Source organism: Echinops telfairi, unplaced genomic scaffold, assembly GCF_000313985.2.
Source record: "Echinops telfairi isolate 266 unplaced genomic scaffold, ASM31398v2 ScPeMD7_7466;HRSCAF=8504, whole genome shotgun sequence".
Taxonomy (NCBI): Eukaryota; Metazoa; Chordata; class Mammalia; order Afrosoricida; family Tenrecidae; genus Echinops; species Echinops telfairi.
The window spans coordinates 2,624,099-2,632,259 of NW_022111366.1; the positions used below are offsets into that span (position 1 = coordinate 2,624,099).

The 8,161-nt window shown below is 48.0% G+C and overlaps 1 long non-coding RNA gene across 1 annotated transcript in view; it reads left to right on the forward strand.

The window, feature by feature from the left end:
• LOC123520915 overlaps positions 1-8,161 on the forward strand; it is a 20,308-nt gene that overhangs the window by 9,926 nt on the left and 2,221 nt on the right. The window contains exon 2 of the long non-coding RNA XR_006679430.1: positions 2,547-3,390. This is a non-coding gene — a long non-coding RNA (uncharacterized LOC123520915). The remainder of the gene's footprint in view (positions 1-2,546; positions 3,391-8,161) is intronic.

Here is an 8,161-nt window from a genome sequence, read left to right on the forward strand (position 1 = left end):
ATGCATCTTGATTGCACGTTTGATCAATTTAAGACTGAAGACATTAGTGCAAGCCAGTTCAGATGATTAGGCAGTGAAAAGCAGGTGAACTAATGATTCTGTGAGACCCTGTGTAAATACCTTAGGCAAGCACCATAGGCTGCATGAGGCTGAGTAGAAATAGGCTTGGAACAGAAGTTGGGATGCCAAGAATTAAGCTCATCTCTGCCCTTACCTAGTGTGATGACAGGCAATTCGTTTACCTTTCTGGGTCTCCTTTCCCTATCCCATTTGTAATGAGATCCCACCATCTATCTGTCAGCTTGCTGTGCTGTGGTGGTTTGTGTGTTGTTAGGATGCTGGAAGCAAAGCCAGTGGTATTTTAAGTATCAGCAGGGTCACTCACAGTGGACATTTTTAGCAGAGCATCCAGACTAGACAGACTAGGAGGAAAGGTCTGGAAATCTACTTCCAAAATTAGCCAGCGAACACCTTGTGGATCTTTCTTTGCTGGAAGATGAGCCCTCTGTGTCGGAAGGTGCTCGGTGTCGGAAGGTGCTCGGTGTCGGAAGGTGCTCGGGTGGCCATCCACATGACAGCGATTGCTTTGCCTTATGTATTGTTGTTGCCTTTTAAGAGACCAAAGAGCATCACACCTGTTTCTTTTCTTTGCGTGTTTTAAAACCTTTTTTTGTGAATTGGGTGAAGGTTTGCAGAGCAGATACGTCTCCCAGTCAACAATGTGCACACCTTTTCTTTCATGCCATCGATGGCAACTCCACAATGCTACATCACTCATCCCACTCCTCCAGGTTTCCTGTGTCCAGCTCACCTTCCGAACCCCCTTGAATGGTGTCCGTGGCTAAATGCTTCTGCTCTCAAATGGGTGGTTATGTTTTTCACCTTCTTACAGCCCCCTCCCCAGTTCACATGGACGCTATTCGATATTAAGTGTAGTAATCCCAGACTCCTGTTTTACATAACCTGCCAAAGTAGACTAGCGTCTTGTGTGCAAAGCACTGACATTGTATTGTGATCCTAGAGCTTGAAATGAAAATAATCAACCCTGGACTTAGGGGGAAAATACTGTCGTGTTTTCCACTTTTAATGCTTTTTATTAGTAGTTTTCTAGCAAATATGAAAGAGTAGGTAGAGTAGTATAATGAATTAGCAAAGCCCATCATCCAGCGGCAACATATAGGACCAGCCTGGTTTCATCTGTACCTCCCACCCGCCCCATCCTGGAATTATGCTATGACAAATTCCAAACACAACATTCCACCTGTATATGGTGCGTCGTGTATCCCCGAAAGATACACATGGGCTTCAAGAAGCTTGTGGAAAAGCGCATTGTTTTTGAGTTCCATTTTGCCTTTAGGAAACTCACCCATTGATTGACTTAGTCACTTTACACATACTTTAAAAATGAATACTCCCTTAGTACCATACATAAATATTTCTAATTCCCCCATCATCTCTGAATGTATTTTCTTTGATAAAGTGTATTTGACAATTTGCATATTGGCATTGGGAGTCAAATATTATCTATGCATTGAGGATGGTTGATACATTTCTGAAGTTTTTGACCCAGCAGTTTCCGACATTTCTATTTTCCTTGCCAATTTTTTTTTTTTGGTTATGTTTTTGAAGAAACTGGATCATGCCTTATAAAGTTGCCCCAGATCTGGGGTTCTGCTGTTAACCTGTTATTTTTAAGAACAATACCACCACCCAACATTTTTTTTTTAATTTTTAAAAAACACTCATTACTATTGAGTCAATTCCGACTCATAGCCCCCTACAGGACTGAGTAGAACTGCCCCTGTGGGTTTAACTCTTTAAATGAGCAGAGAAACTCATCTTCCTCCTGAGCGGCTGGTGATTTTGAACTGCTGACTTCGTTTTTAGCAGTCCAACTTGTAGCCTAGGGGCTTCTAAGGAAACAACAGTAATACAACTATAATATATTCATTTTTATATCTATTTTATATAGAGTCACATCCATAAGAAGTATATCTAAATGTATACAGGTGTTTCAAATTGAAAGGACCCTGGTGGTGTGGTTAGGCGTGGGACTTTGATCCCCATGGTTGGCAGTTCGAAACTACCAGCAGCTCCAAGGAAGAAAGACTCCGTAAATGGTACTGGAAACCCACAGGGGTCGCTGTGAGTCAGCATTGACTCGATGGCAGTGAATTCGGTTTGATTTATGGAGTTAGAAGCATCAAAACGCAGGGCAATTCAAGAGTCAAGGGACATCTTCACATGTTTACTCCCGCTTTCTCATTGTTGGAAGATATCTATCTTCCAACATCGTGTATCCTGGCATCCTGTAGACAGCGGGGCCATTCACCCATGGCTGAACCGTTCCGGTCCGGAGCATTCCAGTGGGTTCCCACCCACAGTGCTAAACAGCAATTTTCCTACCCACGAAGCCCAACAGCTATTTTTGGCAGACAATTGGATGAGCAGTTTCTTTACTTGACTACAGAGAGAGCCTGGAGAGACTGAATATAGACAGAATCTTCTGGGCCCCAACACGCCTCCCCCTCACTCCTCCCCACCAGGTCTACGAGATGAACAGCCTCTTGAGGGCTGTTCCTTCCAGTGGAAATCTGACCACAGAATCTTCTGGGCAGGAAAAGGCTTCCTGAGGTCACCTGGGCCCAGCTGGCAACCTGAAGAGAGGATTCCAGCATCAGCTCTCCCTGAACAAAGCTGTCTGTTTACAAGTCCCCTATCTCAGTGACACCCTCTGCATTCGAAACTGCCGACTTTGGTTTGCCTTCGGTGAAATCCATGAGTAAGCGGGGTCACTTTCTGCTGTGCGTGCGCGCCCGCATGTGTGTGAGTGTGTGTGTGTGTGTGTGTGTGTGTGCGCGCACGCGCGTGCGTGCGCGCGTGTAGCACACATACAGATAGATGCCTGTGTGGGCTTTTAATCAAAATGAATCTGGATTCTTCTCTGCTGCCCTGCCTTCTATAGCGCCTTTCCACTGGGCTCCTAGGCAGCTGTCCTATATTTCTATAATGGTTTTCATGAAAAATACAATGCCTCCTTGGACAGAGTGTAACGTATGATGGAGTTCTGACACACAGTGACAGTATGCAAGAAACGTGGACATGTGTATGTGTTTGGTGGGGTGTTTTTTCCCCCCTATGTTTGGGGCAGTGTTTGAAAATAGAGAAACCAAGACCACTGGCTACATCATCAGAAACTTGAGATTCTGGCCATCACTGTTCTAGCACTTTCCCCTTGTCAACCTCAGTTTCTTGTCTGTAGATGTGAAATCAAGGGTTTCAGATCGACCATTCCATGACATCTAGATGCCAAACCCTGGAGCCCAGTGCTGAGAAGATGCCTGAAAACAAGGGCTTCTCTTGTTAAGTAAGGAGGGAAAACAGCGGACGGTAAGTAAAGGTAGTAGCCAGCTGCCAACAGACCCCTGGTGGCATGATGGGTTATGCCCTGGGCTGCTAAGCCCATCAAGAGTGGCAATCTCGGAAAGCCACAAGGGCAGTTCTACTGTGAGTTGGCATGGACTTAATGGCAGTGCTTAAATTTTTAACCAGTTGCCATCAAGCTGATCTGGCCCACAGTCATCCCAAGTGTACCAGTGTAGAATTATATTCCATTGGGTTTCAAAGCTGTGACCTTTTGGAAGCAGATTATCAGACCTTTCTTCTGCGGCGCCTCTGGGTAGGCTCAAACCACTACGCTTTGGTTAGAAGTCAAGTGCAGAATGGATAGCCCTGCCCAGGGACTCTGTAATGCTAGTGGGTGGTAGTGGTTCAATGTCATCCACAAGAGAAAACAATCACGAACTGAAGTTTTTCTAAGATATCAGGTAATATATTCTCATGAATTAAATCTATAACATGGCTGAGCTGTGGACGAGTAAATACCTGTGTGAAGACCTTAACTGCAGGGTCTGCTCATCTGACAGCAGGTGACCTAACTAACATAAGGGTCCCTTAGGATCTGCCTTTGCAGGGCAATCATTCGCATTTTGTGCAGGGGGAGTTGAAGGGTGGACGCTTGGCAGCAGTGACAAGCTCATGCTGTCAGGCCAACCCAGGGCCCTTTGTGAGGCCGGAAATGCCTGCTCCCAAGGGCACTTGTGCTATTCTGGACACTGCGATCGGAAGGCGTCTCAGACTAGCTCTGGCCAAGTGGGCTTTACATTGCTTTTGCTGTTGGCTGTGGCTTTGAGCCTTCCTCTTTTTCCACGTGGGTCTTCCCTGCCAGGTAAAGAAAAGCAGGAACCACGCGGTGGAAACCATATTATTTTGACTTCTCCTGTCTGGAGAGTGGTCAGCACATCGCTGAGTCTTCTTTTGGCCCTCCCTGTCAGACATGAAGGCTGGCCGCAGGCAGCCGCCTGCTGGCATTTGAGTTTGGCCTGGAGAAGCCAGCTGAGGGCAAAGCCTGCTGCCATCTTTTGGATATGGGCACAATCTCTAAGAGGGTCACTCCCAGCCCAGGGAGACCTCTCGTGCAAACATGGTGGGGTGGCTTCTTTTGCCCTTTGGGGTTCTCCCTGAAGAGACAGGCAGGCCCCCGAGGGCCATATGCTCTGATAGGCTAGTTGACCCTTGACTCCATTGGTGCTGAAGACTGACAAATGATTAACCCCCTGAAACCACCCGTCAAACCGACCCTAGTTGTGCTCAGGAGTTCAGCCTTTGAACTGCAGACTTCCATTGTCTCCCCAACATCCTACCCAGTCGGGCCGTCCCTGGCAGGACTCTGCTGTGGACATACTGGGGAGGGGGGGAGTGGGTGCACAGGGGGCCGTGGGAAGTGAAGAGAGGAAGCCTGCAGCTGGCCCTGCTGGAGGAGGGGCAGTCTGAGCGGCGCTGGCGTCAGCGCCGAGGAGGTGAGAAAGAAACCTTGAGAGAGGCGGAGACAGGAAAGAAGCGGGAGTCCAGAGGAGGCTGAGTAGGAGCCGCTCCTGGCTGGCCGCCCAGCTGCTTCCCTCCCATGATAGCACAGCTCTGCTGGCTTGGCTCCTGGCCACCTGGCAGGGACCTTGGCACATGACTCCTGCCACGCTGTGGACACTGTGGGGACCCCAGGAGGGGGCTGGAGAGAGGTTGACCTTCCTCGTCCTAGTGCAGGGCTGTCTGTTCAGCTTGATGCTGCCAGGTGGGCCCCTGGGGCTCCCTGCCAAGCAGGTCTGGTGTTCTTCCGATTCCAAACGCCTCGACGGCTTCCCCTTTCCAGAGGCGAGGAACACAGTGGGAAAGAGGGCAGGATTGGAGCCAAGAGCCACAAGGCTAAGGCCGGTCCTCTACCCAGGAGAAGTGCTGAACTTTGCTGAGCCTCCCTTCTCTTTACAGGGAGACAGACTCACTCCACCACCTGACAGTTACTGGCCTCAGATGCGTGGACTCTGCATCCGTGTCAGTGGTCTTGGGGTAGATTCTGGCTCCTGGGTGCAGAGGAGAACTGTGCTTGCCAGGCCTGGCTTTCCACACGCCCCTAGATGGGCTTGAGCCACCATCCTGTAGGTAATGGTCACGCGCTTAATCCAGTGACTCCGTTAATTGCACAGCTCCATTCTAATGAGACTTTCACTGCAGGGGACAGTGATTGGCTTACCTTCCTCGCCATACCCTCCTCCAGGCCAGATGGTGGATGACACCATTGGATCCTCGAGCTCTTGGGAATCTATCTTGCCTGCTGGGCTGCCCCCACCATTACTTCTGTGCTATGGTTTTTCCCCTTAATGTCTTATTCCGTCTGGCTGGGTAGAAGCAGCAGCCTCCCTGTAAGTCAATGTTTGCTGAGCTGTGTTCCCACCCCATCTAGCTATTCAGCGCTATACAGGATTAGTTGTTACACACCAACATGAACCCTTTCCCCTCATCCCAGCCGTCCAAAGCCCCCTCGCTGTTCCCTGCAATAGGTTGTCCACTAATAGAACTTTTATCAGCAAGGAAGGAGCCCCGGTGGCATAGTGTGCTTCGAATTGAGCTGCTAACCACAAGGTCAGCAGTTTGAATCCACCAGCCACTGTAATGGGGAAAAAGGAAACTTTGCACTCCTGTAAAGATTTGCAGCCTCAGGCATCCCCCAAGGACAGTTCTATTCTGTCGTATGGTGCTGCTGTGAGTTCGAATCAAATCGCTGGCTCTTAAGCATGGGTGCAGAATCTGAGGTCCAGCAAGCCAGTTACAGAAAGTAACCTGGCAGAAGACTTGTAGGTAAATAACGGATTTGAACACAAGTCAGTCTGGACACAGAGCGATCACAGTCCCTCCATCCTTACCCCGTTTATCCAGCCTCGGCCTTGTCTAGGAAAACATGTTGCTAGTTTGTATTGGGAGGACAAATGGAAAAAGAGCTGGCACAAAATGCGCCTAGACATGCATCGTAATGACTGACCCTTCAGTTTACCACTTCGTCTAGATAATGTTTCTGAAATGTAAGTCTCCAGAAGTCCTCATCATCCTGAACTTGTCTTCCTCTTCCTTGCTCTGAGAATCATCAGGGGTTTTCCTTAGCATGTTACCATAACACAGTGCCGACTTTTGATTCTTCTGAAGACAAATACTTGTTTTTCGAGCGAATACAGGTGTGCACAAGCAGGAAGTCTCCCGGTGATAGCTACACCAGGAGGGGTTCACTGTTACTTCTGCTTAAGGTTGGGGGGTCCCTGGGACAAACTGCAGGGGCTTGAAGCCCTGCTCGGTCCCTTAAAATTGACCCGACCTTTTCTTTTTCCTGTTAGTGAAATTAGAAATAACCTTGTCTCATTGGGTTGTTGTTAAGATGATATGGGTTAAGAGTTGTGACACCCCCTTATCCAAGAGATATTCGATTAGTGAAATGTTATTGTTTAAAAGAGTTTAAAGTTTATTAATTTTTTAAAAATTGTGATTTAAGGTATGGTTTACAGAGCAGATCATGAATCTCACATTCCACAATTTACACACATTTTGCTTCAACTCATCCATTTGAATGCCCTCAGTGTCTCATCCCGTATCCCACTTCTTCCCTGGGTCTCCTGTTGCCATTCTTCCTTCTCTTCTAACCCTTTGTCCTTGGACAAATGCCGCCCTTCTGATTTTAAAGGGTTGATTAACACAGCGGTGAGCTCTCTTCCACACCTCATGGATGACTAAGGCCATCTTCTTAGGCCTCAGTCTCACCAATCTCCAGCTGAACAATAAGCCTGGTCTCTTTTATCAGTTTGTGTTCTGTTCCATAGTTTTCTCCCACCCTCTCCAGGACCTTTTGATGTGATCCATTTCAGAGCAGTTGTGGGTTGTAGCAAGGCACTATCTAATTCTTCTGGTCTTAGAGTGGGGCTGGTATCATTTTGATAACCTGGCTCACCGCATTGAATCTCTCTCTATGTGCATAGATGTGAGTTGAATAACCTTGATGACTCAGTGGTTAAAGGTTTCAAGAGTTGGCAATTCTAACCCACGAGCCTCTCTTTGGGAAAAGGATGAGGCTGTCGGCTTCTAGAAAGATGTATAGCCTTGACACACCTATGGGGCAGGCAGGCAGTTCTACTCTGTGCTCCTATCGGGTGACTGTGAGTCAGAATCCACTCAATGACCATGGATTTGGTTTGGGGGCATGAATGTTTAAAAAATGAGGTTCCTCTCAACCAGCTGACTTTCATCTATAACGTCCTGTGGCCATCTTCCCTAACCTCTAGCAGTCTGCACTGCTACCTGATGGCTGCCTAGCATGCCATGCTGTGAGGGCGGGGTGTTCTGTACAATCCATCCTGCTAGGCAGGCAGAGGGTGAGTTCTCACTGTGAACTTGTCGTGCCAGGTGGGGGACTCCAACCATCTCTTTATTTCCACTTTAACCTAGAAAACTTTCCCTGTCTTGCTTTAGAAATCCCATTTGAGTGCCATGGGCTTCTGGAGACGGGAGGCTAGGATTCCTTTATTGATGTTCTTCTCCCTGGTCTCAGGCTGACAGGATCTATTGGATTTGACCCTCCATCCTGCTTTCAGTAACTAGCAAATCTATAGGTCATGTTTGAAAACCCTACCATTGCCGCGCTACCCCCACCCCCACTCCCTGGGTGTATTAGATATGCAGACTCAAGGGACATACTTTAAGAGTGAGCTCTGGGAGGTAGCAGAATGATAGGGGTCAATACAGACGTGTGTAGGTAGATCTCTTAAAAAGGTGGTACAGGGTGTTTCCT